General features: G+C 35.3%; 1 protein-coding gene across 1 annotated transcript in view; it reads left to right on the forward strand.

Annotated features, from left to right (window-relative positions):
• Positions 1-1,865: 1,865 nt before the first annotated feature.
• Positions 1,866-21,178, forward strand: part of LOC140163591 (uncharacterized) — a 47,839-nt gene continuing 28,526 nt past the window's right edge. Inside the window, exons 1-2 of the mRNA XM_072186905.1 lie at positions 1,866-1,953; positions 2,216-2,339. The gene's annotated coding sequence lies outside the window, so the exon portion shown is untranslated. The remainder of the gene's footprint in view (positions 1,954-2,215; positions 2,340-21,178) is intronic.

Below are 21,178 nucleotides of genomic sequence, written 5' to 3' on the forward strand. Positions count from 1 at the left end.
TACACGCATTGTAGGCTTGGGAATGAATCGCAATTTTTTTCGTTATACTTCATTTGTTTGGCTTGAAATTAAAAGGGGATAATGTGATCAGTGAAAATAAACATTTAACTTGTGTAATGTAGTTCAATGTGTAGTTATACTTTGATCAACTCGTAATCGGCGGGCCTTATAACATCGCGGATTAATATCAAAATAATTTCATTTTGAGAATTTTCTTGTCACATCTCTCCAGAAGCATCACAAATTATTAATACAAGTGCTATACTTTGTCTACTTTCTATAACACACAAAATAAAGACCGGACATGTCAATTGATAGAAATCTTAACGTGGGTCCAAGTTCCGCGTAGTGGTAAAAGCCTAACATTTCCCGCTTATTACGAGCTGATCAAAGTATAAACATGTATTTAAATCACACCGCTGGTGCAGAAACAAGCAAATATTTCCCCATAATACTGAGTCGCACACAAAAGTGGTGTGTATATTTTGAATGATGTAACTATGGTGTGTGGTGCAAACCCAGAACCTGATATTACACATGATTTGCGTGAAGTTTCTGAATGTTGGGTTGCTGGTTGCCCAGTAACTTACATACGTTATAAAAAACAAAATTTCAGAAAAAAATTACTGAAAGCAAAAACATTTCTATAAAGAGCAAAGCATTTCATTTGTTTGGTGTATTTTGGAGTAATGAATTATCTTTGAACAGTGACTTGGTGTAACTATCTACTGAAGATAGCATTTAAGTCATAATGTACAATCTTATAATATGAAATTGGTTAATATTTTTCAAACCTGATTTTTTTGCATATTTGTAATGTTTACACATGTCCCAACTTGCACTTAAATGGAATCGGCCAAATCTGTTGTCTTTGTAGGTCAATAGAGCAAAGTTCGACATATTATCATCATTTAAAAATTATGATAATATGTCCTCCCATAGAACTGCATGTTAAATGGCCAAAATAACCAGTGTGGTTTCTTTCACTTTACCTTGTTATTTCAACTTAAAATGGACATCAACCCTTCCCGGATAATATTATTTCAACATTGTGAATAAAGAATAACAAAATTAAAATTTGACGGAAATCGTACATTAAGGCTCTCATTGGATTGCTGACTGTTAAACATGGCATCATTTGGTACATATTATTATTGTAGCAGCAGGCTGTATGCTAATTTCAACTGTAGTAGTTAACATGATGCAAACCTTTATTTTTAAAAGTTTAAGGATAATTTTCCAAATTCAATTATCAGGGTGAAACATATGACATGGTTTTCTTTGAATAACCTCTAAGAAATTCATACAATGTACTTTCAGCTGAACAGATCTTGTGGTTCTTGAGATATATATTGGGGTACTCAAGTTTAGATTGTGCTATTCCATTTATTCCCTGTCAAAGATTTTGGAAATAGCTTCCACAGGGGGAGTATGTTTTTCAAATGTAATGGTCATTATCATTTAGTTATCATTTTGAAAACCATACTCCCCCTGTATTATGGCTTTACCTTTATATAAAAAAAAATATGAACAGATTTCATTGGGAAAAGTGGGTGTTTTTGACCTATTTTTCACAAACTTTCCTGACACCAAGTGGGAAATCCCCCCTCAGGCACCCCCAGGATGGATCAACAAAATTTAAAAAAATCTTCCTAAGCCAATGCTGTGTTTTGAATTGTTTTAGCATAAAAATTTAATTGCATGAAAATTACCACCTTACAGTATGGTATAATTATATTAAGTTTAGTATGCACTAGTTTCATGAAATCAATAAATGGGGGAAAAAAGAGAGAAAATGGGATAAAAGGATATAAAGTTTGGCCATACAATGCAACAGACTCATGGAGTGTGGGGAGTACTCATCCATGACCAGTTGGGCTATTCTTGTCAAAATCCATACACCCCTGTGGAAGATATGACCTTAACCTTTCACACAGTGTGAATTTCAAATGGGTGACTTTATTTGAAACCTACACCCGTGTTGGGGATTAAGGTCATATCTTCCATAGGGGGCGTATGGATTTCAACTGGAATTGCCCAACGTTTTAAATGTATGTCATGCGTGACTTCATCAAGTAGAACTTGTAGTTATCATAATGTGTAGCTCTAACAGTCACGATCATTTAACAATAACATAAATTGCACATGCGTGATGGCTGCCACGTGCCACTGTAAAGTGTATACAATTTTGATTTATTTTTTATTGCGCTTTCAGGAAAATTGTTCAGTGTTACTTTGGGATATCCTGTTGTTTACATGGGTTCTGTTTTGCTGCTGTTAATGTTTTCCTGTAACCAGACCAAAGGCTTACACAGTCAAGCTGGAATGATATGTTATTGGTAAGAAAGTTTTACAATTTTTCTGATTTAGTTTCATGATCATTTTTTTTATTACTTACAAAATATATTTTGGTACAGATTTGGTAAAGTCTTTTGTGTGATGTATGTGGCTGTGTAAATAGTTGCTTATTTTTTTATCACGCATGAGAATTTTCAAGTTTAAGCCTGAATTCATGGTTTTTTGGTTCAAATTTTCTCACTTTCTTTTAATTTCAGCCTGTGTTTGGCCTTTTAAGCTTAATTTCACAGGCTTTTTCAGGTTTTTTCATGGATGATCATTCTCGATCATGCCTGTTTTATTTATTTTTTTATTGTTTCTTATAAATGTGTTTTTGACTTATACAGGGTATCTGCATAAGTGACTTTTATCACTTTTTCCAGTGCACTTTTGAACATATATTCCTGTTGGTCCCTGTTATTTTAGCAGTTTAACATTTCTGTATGCTGTAGAATTTGTAATTTTTGGCTATCAGACTTTACCTACTTCTGTGCCTACATTAATTTGTTGTCCCCCTTTACATAGCATCTTCTTGTTTTACTTGTTTCCACCACATCAAGTTGGTGTATAGTGCTCCTTCTTTTTCAGTTATTTGCATATCAAGGTATCCTCTTTTATCATTAATTGATTCTTAATGGGTTTTTTTTAATATCCTTGTCCGTTAAACAGGTTATTGTAAATTTATTAAATAATTTCATGATTATTGATTTATAATATCTTTCACAGTTACCATCAACTGACAAGTCAAGTATCTCCACTGTAGTTCTCATACCAATGCCTTTTTCAACTCTGTTTTTGTTTCCTTTCCACGTTTGTGGAATGAACTTCCCACTGATGTACGCTCTGCGCACTCCCTTAGCTTGTTTAAGGCCATGTGTAAAGAACATTTTATGATGTAATTATGTTTTTCATATGCATGTTATCATTTTGTTTAAATTTAGGTAATTTAGCTGTATAATTTGAGTTGCATGTAGGCCCACTCTAAGGCAATGACTTTGTTCACGCATGTTTTATTTTCTGTACTGCCTATTTTGTGCACTGTTGATACATCATGTGTGCATAAGATATGTCATAGAGTGTTTCACTTATTTTTTTCCCCTACAAATGTTTCTGGTTTAATTAATGCATATCTATTATCTTAATTTATATTATTATTATTATTATTATATGTACTTTAATATAATCAGGAAAGAAGAACACATTGTGCTTGGACTGTTTAGTCTATTTCTTCTTTCATGGATTGTCATTTAAATTGCTTTTAATGTTTTTTCATGTTTGTAATTTATGGCAATTGAAATAAATATTATTATTATTATTATTATTATTATTGAAATTTGGAGGATTTGAAACGACTCCTACTCTAATAAAAGTAAGTTCATGTTTGCATTTGTGGCAAAATCTAATGAAAAGTGGCATGTACACTCTTAGAAAAAAGGGTTCCAAGTAGAACTTAAAAAGGTTCTTAAGGGTAGACAAGGTATTATTGGTCGAAGCAACCAAAAAATTGATTTTCATTATCTGAATCAATATATTTAAAAAAAATAACACTTTGCTGTTTTGCAAAAGTTCAGTCTACAAATAATATACTTAAAAAACATGCTTGATTTATTGTTGTTTTGAGTTATGTTTGTTTTACAAAAGTGTTGTTGTTTCAGCCCTTTTTTCAACATAACTTAAGAACCACATGACCTACAAAAGTATATCTGTGATATTTGAATTCTTCTACACACTCGCTATGCAATGATCAATGCAAGTTTTGCCAAAGCTCACTACCATTCACAAGATGCTGTGAACTACCAAATCGCAACAGCTTAAAATAGTTGCTAACCTTAAAGGGATATTTTGTGATCCACAGCCTCATCCTCCACTTTTTTGAGATTTTAATACCACTGGAAACCTCTGGCTACATAAAGTTTATGTACAATATTTCTTGCAGATTAATTCGTTAAGCAAAAATATCATCAAATTTGAATTACATTCTGGTACACCAGAACAAAATTACAACCAGTGGCCTATAGAGCAGTGTAATCATGGTAATACCCATAATCATGCATAACTCACATATTTTTCTGATTTAGTTTCATGATCATTATTTTTATTACTTACAAAATGTATTTTGGTACAGATTTGGTAAAGTCTTTTGGCGTTTTTATATGCTACTTCGGAATCGACTGAAATAAGTTCTTTTTGTGGATATCTATGGAAAATTGTCATAAAAAGAGGATGCCAAGTTCTGTAGTGACCAGAAAGAACCATTTTGGGTTCATACAATTTCCTGGAACCCTTTTCTCTTGAGCTCTTGCATGTAAAACCCCTAGAAGTTGCCTTTTTTATTCTATGAGTTACTATGAAATTTTCCAATGAACACGTACACTCATAAATATATGTAGCTCTCCATGGACTTACTTTTCAAACATTTTTATTGTGTGAGTTGGTCAGTTTTTCATAGATAGCATTTTCTTAAAGTTCAAAGTCAGATTGAATAATCTAGTGTAAGCCAGGGTTGTTGATTTTTTAAATTTTTTTTATTTAAATTGATTTTTTGAAGAACTGCTATATCCCATGATAAAGTCAAAAGAGTACCAGTGGAATACTAGTCATATGCACAATCCTACCAGATATTTACAAAAAAATCAAAACATGTTTTTACATGTGAAAATTTCAAAGAAAAAAATTGGTAAGGGGACTGGCATTTTCTTTGGAAGGGGGGGGGGGGTCCCCAAAAATACAAGGGGGGGTCATAGAATTATCAGACCAAAAATAGAGGGGGTTATAATTTCTTTAACACCCAAATAGGGGGGTTATAGAATTATTAAGGCTGGTGACTCCAAATTTCTTTAATTTCGCAATCAAAATGTGCGTACAATCTATGCACAATTTTTACGCGCTACGCACGCCTTCTTTACACTTACGATAACAATTTAATGCGCTCCGCACACTTTCTTTTTGGCGCGCTCCACACCATAGTTCCGGGAAGGAATCAATTGTCTTGAGTCTGTGTAGGTGGAAGGGGGGTCATAAAATTTTCGACTCATGATAGGGGGTCGTAAAAAAATTGCCCACGATAGGGGGGTCATAAAAAATTGATTCCGCCACCGACATATTTGGGACCCCTCTTTTTTTTAATCAAGTGATTTAAATCGCGATTTTAATCAATGATTTAAATCGGCGTGATTTAAATCAAACAACCCTGGTGTAAGCCAAATGGTCTAATAACCAATGGCACAGATCAATAGCCTTGTAAAATTTTAGCTCAAATTCTGATATCACATTGCAGAGAAAACCTATTTTGGTTCACCATTTCCTATTCCCTGTGTATCCTATTATGTATAGACTTTATCATGGTGGGCAGGCTATGGTTCAGGACAAAAAGTTTAGCCTGGTGTTGTGATTTTTATTTCCAATAGGCTAAATACAGTAGGCAAGTAACAGCCCTGAAATTCAGAATTTGAAAAAGTGGACCTTTTTTTCCAGAGGGGAGGCAATTTTGTGAAAATTTTGAAATTTTTTGACCAAAAAAGCATTAAAAAAGACTTTTTTTTGGGGGGGGTTTATTTGGGACTTTTTTTAAATACTTTTGCGAACTGGGTAAAACATTGAACTAGCAAGTGATAATTCAGGACTAAATAGGAATCAGGGCTCAGCTTTTTGCTTTTATGCAACCTTTTCTAGTTTATTTCATACCCTGATTTCATATGTGGAAGCTTGTGGAGAAGTCAATTTGACCGAAATTCCTTCCCACAATATGCTAACAGTTTGGCTGTTAGTACCCACACACGTTATTGATGTACGCTACATTCAAGTTGTTCCACGATACTCAATGACAGGCTAAGTTTGGTCAAACGGACTCCAGGTGTAAAGAAACGTATTAAGTCTAGTGGCCGCTTTCAAGACACTCATTGCTTTTGCCCTAAAATTAATAGGGGATTCCCATATGTATATATAGGTATTACTCATGTTTGCAATGTTTTCCATTTATGCCATAACTTGCTATTAATAGTGTATTGCATCGTGACTGAGTCATGAACCAGAACAGACACTTAAACTACATACATAATAGAATCAATTAAATGATAGCATCAGAGGAAATTGAATGTAAACATAACAAGAATATGTTGTTGTTAACATTTGATGATGACACTCCAGGAACTATGCCCACTCGCCTAATTTCAAATGGCAGGTGTAGTCATACAGACACACACAATGCATCCCATACATGACTGATTGACAATTAAAGCAATAATGTGTGATTTGCCTGAAGAATAGATTCCTATATAAATGTTTGTTTTCACTCATCACATTATCCCCTTTTAATTTCGAACCAAACATGAGATATAACGAAGAAAATTGTGATTTCATTCCAGCACCTACAATGCGTGTAATACGCTCGCCGATCGTAACATGTAATACTACACGGAGCATCGCGCTTGACGTGTGTACACATAAGCTGACATCCGCGGGAGATGTTAGCAAGCATTCGATCGATGAACTCTGAATAAAACTGGGTCGACCCGGTTTTAATATAAAAAGTTAAATTGTACTGTTAATAAAACACTTCAGGCTTAGTCTTTTACGTGGTATTTTAGTACACCATTGGGCATTATAATTTCACATTATAATAATCACACATTATGGCTTTAAAGGTACTATATATATATATATATATATATCAGCAGCGTTCAAAATAACCGCTTACACTTTTGCACCCCAAAATTGTACCACACAATTTGCACCCCAAACAATTTGCCTGTTGCGATACAAGTACGGTGCAAAATTGCGATATCACAGTTCACTGACTTGATATGTTTGTGACAGATACTTCAAATGGCCTTGATTAAAAGCCCTTTCACTGGGCCTACCTTTCGCAGTACAATTTGCACCCCAAAATTTGCATGTTGTGATCGGTGCAAACTTGCGATATTACATATTACTGACTTTATATGTTTGACAGATACTTCAAATGGCCTTGATTAAAAGCCCTCTCAATGGGCCTACCTTTCACAGCTGTACAATTTGCACTACAAAATTTGCATGTTGTGATCGGTGCAAACTTGCGATATTACATTTTACTGACTTTAAATGTTTGACAGATACTTCAAATGGCCTTGATTAAAAGCCCTTTCACTGGGCTACCTTTCGCAGTACAATTTGCTCCACAAAATTTGCATGTTGTGATCGGTGCAAACTTGCGATATTACATTTTACTGACTTTATATGTTTGACAGATACTTCAAATGGCCTTGATTAAAAGCCCTCTCAATGGGCCTACCTTTCACAGCCAGTACAATTTGCTCCACAAAATTTGCATGTTGTGATTGGTGCAAACTTATGATATTACATTTTACTGACTTTAAATGTTTGACAGATACTTCAAATGGCCTTGATTAAAAGCCCTTTCACTGGGCTACCTTTCATGAGTACAATTTGCTCCACAAAATTTGCATGTTGTGATCGGTGCAAACTTGCGATATTACATTTTACTGACTTTATATGTTTGACAGATACTTCAAATGGCCTTGATTAAAAGCCCTTTCACTGGGCTACCTTTCGCAGTACAATTTGCACCCCAAAATTTGCATGTTGTAAGACAACTTTCAAAGTACGGTGGAAACTTGCGATATTACATTTTACTGACTTTATATGTTTGATGGATACTTCAATTGGCCTTGATTAAAAAATATATCAATAAATTGGAAAAATACAAGGAAAGGTTGATAATGTGCATAAAATCAGGTCCTTAGTTTCAGTTATTTTTCATTTGATGTGCACACAATCCAGTATCATATGTGACATGATCTGGTCCATGGGGCCAAAGGTGGCATTTAAAAAATTGAGTTACTGTAATTAGTACATCATACATACAATGGGCTATCATTTACATTTACTGAAAACACCAAAGGTCTATCTTACTTGGTTCTAAAGTTGTTGTTTGCTCCATATTTTGACCTTTATCTCAGTTTCAAATTTGCCGCCTTTGGCCCCCATGGACCAGATCGTGTCACATATGAAGTCTAGCCCTGTAATCTTTTTTTTTACAAGATTGGAGAAGACTTTTTTGTGACCAGTTGTCGCTATCTTCATTATTTGTATTTATTTTGTATTTAATTATTTGTGTACAATTACAAGTTATTTGTGTACATCATAGAGCTTCATAGCAAATACGCAAGATCTTAGAAGAGAGTAAAGACAGTTTTCAAAAATAAACAAAACACTGAAATTCATTGTTACTGTGTGTGTTAAAGGGGCATTTCGTGATCCACAGCCTCATCCCCCACTTTTCCCAAAAAAAAGTTGAGATTTTTACACCACTGGATACCTCTGGCTACATAATGTTTATGTACCAAATATTTCTTGCAGATTAATTAGTTTTAGCAAAAATATATCGCTAAATTTGAATTTCGTTCTGGTGCACCAGAACGAAATTACAACACATTGTCTATGGAGCAGTGTAATATAATACACATAATCATGCATAACTCGCAAACGCAAAATCGGAATCAACTGAAATTTTGGCAATAAGCTTTTTTCGTGGATATCTACTGAAAAATGTCATAAAAAGAGGATGCTAGGATCACGAAATCCTCCTTTAAATTCCATAAGCTTCATGTTTTGGCCTATGTTGAATGTTAGTGTCCTACAAAACTATAACTTATTTTCATTGTTCCAAGGCTACATTTCAAATTGCTGTGCATCAGATGAAATTACACCACAACTTTCAAAATGGGATGAAAAAGTGCACTCCAAGGTAAAAAATTTAACTCGAACACTGTACATCAGTGATTGCTAAATCAGAAAATCTGATCATATGACAAAAGTCATTTTGCTAAATATCAACGTGATCAATGACACAAGCGGGATTTTAACTATGGAAAACCTTTATTTATAACATGGTAGCTACAACAGAAACAAATTTAGGTCAAACTTTTCAACTTTGCATTATTTCTCATTCTTCTAACATTGACTTGGCATGCCTACAACATTTCTTATTTCTTGATTTCTTTTGTGCACTTTGACATATTACATTGCATTGTCTAGAAATAACTAGTTTCAATGACTTGAGTCATTCTGTGACAAGGAAATAGTATGAGTTGTCCTATATATGTTCAACACTTTTCCACACTTCCTTGCAAATGACCTACATTTTTGTGGCCCAAATCAACCCATAATCTATAAGGGGCTGTGCAATAATTATGAGCCCCCAGGTAAAATTTCCAAACGGCTTGCCAAAAATCGCTTGCCCCCCTCTTGGTCCGCCAAAAATCGCTTCCCCCCTCTCGGCCTGCCAAATTTGCATATTTAAGCGTTTCCGTACTGTTTACCTAAGCCTTTTAGAGCGTTTTATTAGAAAGGCGCCCAATGAATGCGTGCCAAAATCACTTGCCCCCCACCCCTCTCGGCTGGCCAAAATTGCTTCCCCCCCTCTTGGCTCGCCAAAAATTTCTTGCCACCTCCCCCCCATTTTACCCTCCCCAGGGCTCATAATTATTGCACAGCCCTAAAATAGAAAAAGAACCAAGATCAATGCCTGGGAATTTGTGAGCCTCAGGTATAGTGCAAGACATAGTCATGAAGACAGGCATTTGGCCCGGTGGGTTCAGTTTGTATTTAAAGGTAGGACGTATGACCGTTCCAGGATTTGAAAATAACCCCTATTTCACGGGGAATCGAGGATATTTGCAGCAATTTTACCCCCTATTTTACGCGAAATCAAGGAAAATTTGCCCCCAAATACCTCCCCTATTTTCATCATTTTGAGGACGATTTTCATTTCACCCCTTATCACAAGGAATCGAGGACATTTTTCCGAAATAAATACCCCTATTTTTACCATTTCAAGGACGCTTTTGAATTTTCCCCCCTATTTCACGGGGAAATGAGGACAATAACGAAAACTGTAGCGGTAAAACGCGGACGAAAGTCATAGAAATACACCCTATTTTTCATTTCAAGGACAATTTTGCTCCAAAACACCCCTAATTTGGACAATCGCGAACAATTTTGTCCTCGAAAATTCCATGGACATTTCTTGAAAAGTACCCTAATTGGAACCATCATGCGTACACATTGTCAGTGAAGACTGAACCCACCGGGGCATTTGGGTCATAATTAGTTTGGTAGTAACGTAAGTGTGCATATTCCGCTAGTCGCAGTATCAAATCTTGCAAGTAAAGTTATTTAATCAAACACAGCATTATACACACAACTACAATGGCTATTTGCTTGAGACACAACTGCATAAAAAACATTGACCCAGCAAACACAAAAATGTTTTTAAAATGTTATTTCTAAACATGTTTTGGTTTTGGTCAAAATGTTTTTAAGCAAATTTAAATGTCAGGCTAATATAAATTAAGGTTGTGAAAACATTTCAAAATCATTTTATATGAAAAAACACAACAACAAACAAAAACTGCTATTTCTTTCCAGCGCATATAGTTATCGTCAATGCGTGTATTAGCTAACCAAATAAGACGATCATTATTGTGGTGGGTCCTTAGTATAAACTAGATTTCGCGGTTCTCGGATCGGGCAGTTCTTGTAATAGGCCTATCTCTAATACCAATATACCTGCCCTGACCTTTTTGACTACTATGATATAGGCCTAGGAGGATCCCGAAAATACCCGAAATTAGTAAACGCATAATAACGCCTAATATAACGGGTTATAATGCCTTACCATAACTGATTATTTTAATGTTAACCATTTTGGAGGACCACGGAAATAGTCATGTTCTACTGAAATAGGCCTATGCACTCGTTCTGTATTGAAATAGGCCTATTGGTCCGATGAGATGCACCTGGTAGTCACACTGTTAGGCCTAATGCTTTCAGTTGCACACACTGCTACCCGTTGCTACTCAGCGAAAGCGATCCGCATGCACGCGATAGCGCCTTAGCGGACTCAGCGCAAGCGATCCGCTCGACGCAATAGCGCACGGACTCAGCGAAAGCGCTATGCGCGACGCGATAGCGCGCGGACGGACGGACGGACGGACACTCTGTAAATAGTATTATGATAAGATGTAAGAAGAATAGTGATACACACACATTTTATATGAAGAAATTGAAGAACAATTAATGAGGGGGTCTCTGTGGAGCAAATCACACATTATGGCTTAAAGTAACATTATGTTAGAATGTTTTGCAGCAAGTTTTCAAAAGTGTTTTTGAATGTTTTTAAAACATTTTATACCCTTTATATGACCCAACATTTAAATATTTTATGTGTAATGTTTTGTGATTGCCGGAGACTTCACTACCGAACTTGAGGTGAACCAAAGTCCTTTTGTTATTAATTGTGCCATATTTTTCCATCTACTGAAGATAGCAGTAATATATGACAAATATATGTTACAGTCAACTTGCTTAATGTATTGCAGCATTAAACTGCTGTCACAATACCAGGCCCATAACCAGGATTAACCCCAGACGCAATAACGGAAAACTGGACCCAAGAATTTGCGCCTTTATCAGACGTTCAACAAGCATCTATGTTTTATTTGCAATAAGTATGTAACAAAATAGCATGCATATAAGGAATCAGCCCCCAATACTTGGACTTATTTGCAAAACGATATTTAGATTGACAAAGGACCCAGATGAACTATCTTAAGTCACCACCCCAGTGACCACCTACAAAAGGGCTTATAAATATCTTATAAATAAACAAGAATATTTTAAAGGACCCGAATGAAACCTATCTCAAGCCACCACCCTCGTGAACCCTACAGAGGGAGCTGCATAATATCTTGTTAACAGAAAAAACAGGAATATTTAATTTATAGCACCCCAGATGACCTATCTGAAATCACATCCCCAGTGAACTACAAAAGAGGGGAGATTAAATATCCAAACAAAGAGCATAGCCAAAAATATAAAATGATGGGCTGAAACCTTTAACAATATTTGTGCATGCAATATATATAATAATCCTGTGAGATGTAAATTGGATAACTTGATCCATACAAAAATGTCTACATACTTTTACAGGTTAAATTGGATAAACTTGATCCAGACTAAAATGTCTACATACATTAAATTGTGTGCATTTCTTGTCCATTCTTTAATAGATATATGTTTCAAATTAGAAAATCTCTGCCAAAAGATTTATAAAAGTTTACATTGATCTGCTAATGCTTTAGCATTGCTGAAATGAAAATGACATGGTTGACCATGTAGAAATCTATAGCTATGTCGCCACTTCCTTGGAAGTTTTTATTTGAAAACTATAAGATTTGAAATTATATTTAATTACATACAAATCCATGCGGCTAGAGAGATTCCATGAGCTACTATTTCTACGCTATGAGGTACCTGTAGAATTTCATCAATGATAAGTATAGCAAAGTGCGGGTGCATCTCTTGATCGTTTATGAAAACGAAAAACTGCCGTTGCTCTAAGGGAGTTAGACAACTGCACCAATCCCGACCCCAAAACCAAGATTATTGCAGCCCAAACTTTGCTATATCAAACATAATATAAATACATATTTTATTTTGTATTTTCTTGACAATTTACCTAATAAGTCTAGTGTATCCATGTTAGATTTACTTTATTTTAACTTTTAATAGCCATCAACAAAGTAATTTCACTTCTTAATGTAATTATTCCACACCCTATAAATATTTGCTAAGGGAGTGGTGGGTGGGAAAGAAAATTTTGTAAACACAAGCTGTCTTGTTGAAATCTGACAAAGCAATGATGACATGAGAATCAAACAACAAAAACATGCCATGGCAACAACAGGACCATACCATTATTCCACAGGGGTTAAATTTGTTTTCAATTGAGGGATTGAAAACTGTATTAACCCCAGACGCAATAACGGAAAACTGGACCCAAGAATTTGCGCCTTTATCAGACGTTCAACAAGCATCTATGTTTTATTTGCAATAAGTATGTAACAAAATAGCATGCATATAAGGAATCAGCCCCAATACTTGGACTTATTTGCAAAACGATATTTAGATTGACAAAGGACCCAGATGAACTATCTTAAGTCACCACCCCAGTGACCACCTACAAAAGGGCTTATAAATATCTTATAAATAAACAAGAATATTTTAAAGGACCCGAATGAAACCTATCTCAAGCCACCACCCTCGTGAACCCTACAGAGGGAGCTGCATAATATCTTGTTAACAGAAAAAACAGGAATATTTAATTTATAGCACCCCAGATGACCTATCTGAAATCACATCCCCAGTGAACTACAAAAGGGGAGATTAAATATCCAAACAAAGAGCATAGCCAAAAATATAAAATGATGGGCTGAAACCTTTAACAATATTTGTGCATGCAATATATATAATAATCCTGTGAGATGTAAATTGGATAACTTGATCCATACAAAAATGTCTACATACTTTTACAGGTTAAATTGGATAAACTTGATCCAGACTAAAATGTCTACATACATTAAATTGTGTGCATTTCTTGTCCATTCTTTAATAGATATATGTTTCAAATTAGAAAATCTCTGCCAAAAGAAATTATGGATCATGCATGAACTGAATGAGAAATAATTTCTCAATCCCCCCCCCCCTGATTTTTAGATTTTTAAACATATATTCTTAAATTTTTATCAGTTGAACCTGGAGGATATGAAAAGCTCCTGGATGGACATTGAAATGAATAAGAGCATTTTGCAACTTTCTAATAATTTGATACCTCATATCCAAACGATAAAACTTTGTATATGGGGGTCTTGCAGCGTTATCACAGGCCTTTTATAGATCCAAATGTATTGCCCGATATATGAGGTTATTATGCATGTTAGACGTAGATTAAATAACTAATAAGAAAACTGTAATAGCATTTTTACTTCATATTATAAAATATGATGAAAACAATCCTGAAAATTGCAGGCGCCTGTGATATCGGTTTATTGCTGCCAAACGAGAAAACCACACTGTGCCGTGCTATGAGAACTGGAGTACCAAGAACTGGATCCTGCCTATTCTAAATACAATAGGTAACATACCTCTGAAATCAACGCGATAACTAGGCGGCTGCGCAACCTCACAAAAAACTTGAACATAATTTTGATTTTGATTTTTGTTGAACAAGAAAAAAAATATGAGGGCATAGTACTTGGCTCCTGCCTAGGCTATCCCATGCCAACCTGGTGTTGATTCCTTAATTCCTTTGGAATTAATTCCATTGTGCATACTCTGGCTATTGCATTTAATTAATTGTGCACCATTGATAGATTTTTACATCTGATCATTTCAGTCACCGTATTCGCTGTTTGTTATCTTCCCAAGTGTTTGAATTTAACTCGGGCTTTCACAATTAATAAACTGGTAGATTCTAAAACAGAATTGTACAGCATTGTAGAGGGGCGGATCCAGGAATCCAATAGGAGAGAGCGCCATGAGCGCCGAGCCACCACCGCTCGGCACCCACACAAAGTCAGGTGCCGTTCTGCAAAATTGGGGGGCGAGCACCGCTTTGTAAATATTAGGGGGCACACCTATGTTGATCAAGTGCCATTATAATTATGCCATTATAATATGTTGCATTCAATAATATTTAGCCTTATATTATATACATATGCCTTATTTTTTATTATTTATTATCTTTACCCAGGGTATGCCTGAATCAGCTTAAAGCTGTTCTAACCGGGGCCCTGCAATATACAATTAAGTTACAACAATATTTAAAGGACACTTGTATAAAATATAGTAATTATACATAAAAACACATTTAGATATACAAACAATTATGGCACGTAATTTCATATAATCATAGGTATATACAACTTTTTAAAAACATCAAATCATGCGAATATGCAATCTACTTCAAATGGCTACTTTTATACATTGTCTTAAACGACTGAACATTAACAGCATTTCTAGTAGGCGGGTCAATATTATTCCACAACTTAACGCCACTATAGCTAAAACGAAAATTTAAAAGACTCAATGTTATACCATGAAAAATGGGTGGAAGAGCTAGCAAATCAGCTGCAGCTTGCCTCAGTAACACGATCGTGATTGTCATGCACATAATTGAACATATTATTTAAATACTGTGGAGCAAGACTATTAAGACATTTATAAATCATTAGAGCTTGACATAATCATTACGATCTGATAGCCGTGACCACCTTGGCTCTTGAAACATATAATTAGATGGAGTGTAGTAATTAACACCTAAGATCTCTCGCGCACATCGCTTTTGTATTACATCAAGTCTATGACAATCTTCTTTAAAACGACCATACCATGCTAAGCTACAATAATCAAAGTGAGGTTGAACCATACTTTTATAAAGAACATTTAAAGTATCAACATTAAGATATGGTTTAACACGACGTAACAAAGCAAGTTTACAAAAAACATTTCGAACAACATTATTAACTTGCTTATGCCATTTTAATTGATTATCAATTACAACACCCAAGCATTTAAAATTATCAACATATTCAAGATCATTACCCTCAATTCTAACAGAAAAATCATTTGCATGCACATTTATTAAGTCTAGCACTAGTACCAACTAGCATGATTTTTGTCTTATCAGAGTTAAGGAACACAGGAGGGTGAAAGTGCATAGGAACAATGCGGAAACTACGTCACGCTATTGTTCGACTTAGACTACATCATTTTTAACGTGTGCGTGTTCGTTAATACAGCTTTAGTCTCCTCCACCTTCGCAACACGGCACGCGGAACGTCTGGAATCACACTGACGGCGGAGGAGAATACTAGCTGGTCAGACAGTTTAATTTTATCAAGCATATAATACCTGAACAATCACCGTCATTTGATCGATTTACTACAGAATATAATTGATTATTCAAAATATAATTTTAATATTGTAAACCTGTTAACTTGTATATTTGTGTACTAAAGTATAAGGACACGTGAATAAAATCATGTCGAAGACAAAATGGCCGCTAATCCGCCTATTGTCTAGACCTAGGATACATATTTCAACAGAGGGCAGCAGTCTAGGATGCCTATCCCTTTGTCTATTATTCCTGAGGAACATCTTATTCATGCGCATCCAAATGATAAGCTTTTCAAGATCACATCTTAATTTACTTGCAATATCACGAGCATCATCCCCACTAACAGACAGTACAGTGTGGTATCATCAGCATACATTGAAATATAACCATGCTCAATTACTTTACACATGCTATTAATAAAATGATGAATAATAGTGGCCCAAGTATGCTACCTTGAGGAACACCTGAATTTACAGGAAGTTCATTTGATAAAGCTCCCTTAAAAGACACTCGTTGTGTTCTATCATGTAAATAAGAACGAAACCATTTAACTGTGTGGTCAGTTAAGCCCATTTCCTGTAATTTATTCAACAACATATCATGATTGACTGTATCAAACGCCTTACGCAAATCAACAAAGGCTACGCCAGTCATTTCACCTGAATTCATATTGCTCAACCAGTAATATGTCATTTTTACTTTTACTGTTACTAATATGATTATATAAACTTTTTCATAACCATTTACTAGTATTTGGATGTGATAAATATCAGTATAATTTCGAGCTCAACTGAATGCCTTCACCATGATTATATTTTTATCAAAATCGACAATGGCATAGTCTATCAAAACTGATGAAAGCATAAATAGCTATAAATGATGGTGCTGTACATACATGCTGGTGAGTATGTCAAATGTTCAGAGTGACAAAAGATTGATTGCAGCAATTTACAAACCTTTGATCACATCTCAAGAAAAATGGTTACAACTTGGAGAAAATAAAATTGTTCAGATCGAGTTGAAAAACAGAAGCTCTGTTGGCCCGATGACATCCAAAAGTCCCAAGGACCGTCCCTTATGAATTCTCATTGTCTTGCATTGGACAGGTAGACATACATATAAAATGTAAAATGCTATATAATCTGTGATTCTTGCACGATTGTTCTCCATTATTTTTATGTCCGTTAAAAGCACTTGAAATGGTTCTTCCATAGCTTTTACATGATGCCACATGCAGTATTAATTAATACAACAATTTCTTCTTCACCTGAGCAAAAGTACATCTACTCTGTATTTGATACCATTATGTTAATCGAGTGTCCTCATAATTTACGCTTTAAATACTGTACTCTGTTAGAGCAGTAATTTTAACTGTTTTAAGGACCAATAATTCAGTGGTATTTTCATCCATCTTTCATAGTGCTCCATGCTAGTCTATGACAGAACTATACAGAATATAAGTCATGCTGCCATGTGGCTGTTATATGGTCCCAGTCTAACCGAAGTAAGCCCCTATGCCTGATGATGAGATCAACATATATCGTTGTGCAATTACAAATCTCCATTTCAAACAAGCAAAGCATCTTCTCTTCTGCTATCTGACTTGGATGGAGTCCCTATTTAATCTGCAACGAAGAAGACAGAAAAAAGGGGAGCAAATTGTGCAAGCATAGGCTTTTGCATATGTATACAAGCCACAGTGTCGACACCATATTATAAAGATTTTTTCCTGCAACTTAACACTCTGTTGGTGAACGACGGGCGATTGGTATTTCACCAGGAGTCCTATGTGATTGGCTAGGAATCTATCGCTAGATCGCTCAGTGCTGAAGTACAAACTCAAAATGTAGAGATGTATTCAATTCGATAAAAATCAATATTCTATTATTGACGCAGATAAAGAAAAATTGCATAGTGTCTGGATAGCTCTCGATATAGTGCATTGTATTAAAGACTTGTGATTTAATATTCTATAGAGTGCGTGGATCTGATTTTTATTCTCAAACAGTTGAATATATCACAATTTTAATGTACGATTTAAAAATCGTAATGTATAAAATGCAGCAAACTATATGCGCTACTTGACAACAGCAAACGCCTATTAGTGTATTGAATTTCCAGTTAGTGTATTGAAACCCAACCAAAATGTTGCCTTTCAATAATGACAATCTTTTCAAGTACCGACCACTAACATTCTTTAATCAGACTATAACATGAATCACAAAATTAACCAAAATAAGTGATACACAGCCTATACGCCATGCTAAATATTATTTTATTTATTGATTGCTTGATTGATTGATTGATGCCAATTAAGTCAGCAAAACTTAGTACGCCATTCATTTTTGAATATGGACGCAACAATAATGATTAAGATTTATTTATTTAGATTGATTGATTTTTTAGATGCCGATTAAGTCATTATCTATTTAATATGCTAACGCCCTAAATCACGGCCTATGAATGGCTCCTGGCCCGCGATATAAGGCATTTATGATTTATGCAAAAGAAGAGTCACGGCAGACCTCGCATGGCTCCGCCTCTTATTACCTTTTCAGGGCTAAAAAGAAAAGGAAACCTGTGCCCGGGATTATTTATAACCCTCTTCAACGAATTTATTGCACCAACAACAGTTTTATTTTGAACTGAAGTTCAGGCACGGAGCATCAGCGTGCACCGAGGGTTTTGACCCCCACGCTTGTTGTTTCTAAAACAAATTATTTCTCTCTCAATTAAGTTGACACATGTAAACGATGCAATTTATATGTGAAAAAATTCGTATGACGCCATCTCATTAATATACGATCAATGAATTTTTTGTAATATGCTGATAAACACGTCATAGAAATTCAGGTATTTGCATAACACTATATATTGATTGACGTTCCACATATTGCTCATAGAACAATGAACCGAGATCGCAATATTCCCAGTGCTTTATGTTCTGCCTTAATAATGAAATGAATGTGAGCCCCAACAATTGGATGCACTTTTAAATAGCTGTTGCGACGTAAATTTAAATAAAACAATATTATTACTTTGCCGCACTAATTAATAGCTCATGCTTATTACTTCCAAAGCACGCTTTTTACAAATGTGCTGCCTTTACTACAATCCGACAATACTGAAATCGGAACTGATAGTGATAGGCCTATTCATAATTTTTAAAAACCAATTTTCTCACCGAATCAATTCATCATGATCTGCCATATCTCAACACTACTGCTGCATGACCGCATCCATACTGGAAAATACCTCCAGCGTTACGATCAGGGGTGTGATGATTTTAGTTTGTCATTCCACCATGATTCCACGATGACCACTGCATGTCTCGCTTTGTTTGGTGGGTATCTCTGCCATTGCATTACTCACGACAATTTAGTAAGCTTATAAACCACAAAACTAAACCAAAACCCGTTGATGAAATGATGAAATGCCAGCAATAACAATAACCAATAATATTACTACTGATGATTAGTACAGATGAACCATGATAAATTGTAAAAATTATAAAGAGGAAAGAAAATTTTGTAAACACAAGCTGTCTTGTTGAAATCTGACAAAGCAATGATGACATGAGAATCAAACAACAAAAACATGCCATGGCAACAACAGGACCATACCATTATTCCACAGGGGTTAAATTTGTTTTCAATTGAGGGATTGAAAACTGTATTATCTGGGGCTGATTATGAAAAAGTGTACTTTTATCAAAAATTTTGACCTTTTTGACCAAAAAGTCATAAACAAACCTATTTTCCCCTCACTATCGCAAATGAGACTTTTTGGGTCTAAAAGGGGGCTTTTTGGCGCATTTGGACTTGCCCCCTAGTTACATGCCTGCACAATACATATGTTATGCTAAATAAATAAGCTTCATTACCACAGATGCATGTTTCCTGCAATTGTTTGTTTATTTAAATGGTCCCTCCATACGCAGACACACTTAGGTCCTGATGAGACCAGGCTTAAACAAAATGCTAGACAGGTTAGAAATCTTATAAGCAAGATTTCAGACCTGCAGGTGGGTAACTTATGTGAGACTCACTTTATGATACGGTACTATAGTGGCAATATTTTCCCAGGTGAATAAACTGAGATATTTGGTAGGTAAAGTTCCACTCAGATTTTTTAAATGTGGGCTCCATATGGGAGTTTGAAATTGGGGTTTTTTAGTTGTAGAGAGCCTCAAAACCCACCAGCTTGTATGTGAAGAGTGCAAAAATTGGCACCTTTTAGGCTAAAATGATCAAATATTATGGTAAATTTAGTCAGAAACCCACATACAGGCATCAACATGGGAGGCGGATATGATTGTATGGACCATGTCCTTTTATCCCCCCCATCCCCTGGGATCCCTATGAGTACAACTTGTATGAAGATTTTTAATTATCTGGTAACTTTTAATTTCTTTCATCTTGTTCTTTGTTGCTCTGCGGAATATGTTTTGATGTTTGCGTATTGCTTCTTTTTGCTTTGTTACATTCAGCACAATGAACATCTGCGATGACAATCTCCTCTCTAACTGCTGGTCTTTTATCATTTATTCATATACAGTGAAAACCAATAAAAGGGGAAGTTTTAATGACTAATAATGCCAGCAAAAAGTTTAATTTAAGACAAACAAACTGTCTTGTTTGCAAAGTTGAATGCTATCGATCAGTTTTGTTAGAACTACAGTCTTTTACCAGCAGCTTTCAGAGCATTTTTGCAGCCTCTTGCATTCACACTTGAGCACATTTGGATTGAAGGAGTTAAAGGAGTGTTTCGTGATCCTAGCAATCTCTTTTTATGACATTTTTCAGTAAATATCCACGAAAAAAGCCTATTCCCAAAATTTCAGTTGAGTCCGATTTTGCGTTTGCGAGTTATGCATGATTTAGTGTATTACACTGCTCCATAGACAATGCGTTGTAATTTCGTTCTGGTGCACCAGAACGAAATTCAAATTTCACGATATCTTTGCAAAACGAATTAATCTGCAAGAAATATTTTGTACATAAACATTATGTAGCCAGAGGTTTCCAGTGATATAAAAATCTCAACTTTTTTTTGAGAAAAGTGGGGGATGAGGCTGTGGATCACGAAATGCCCCTTTAAGCC

The sequence above is a fragment of the Amphiura filiformis genome, chromosome 11, assembly GCF_039555335.1.
Source record: "Amphiura filiformis chromosome 11, Afil_fr2py, whole genome shotgun sequence".
NCBI lineage: Eukaryota > Metazoa > Echinodermata > Ophiuroidea > Amphilepidida > Amphiuridae > Amphiura > Amphiura filiformis.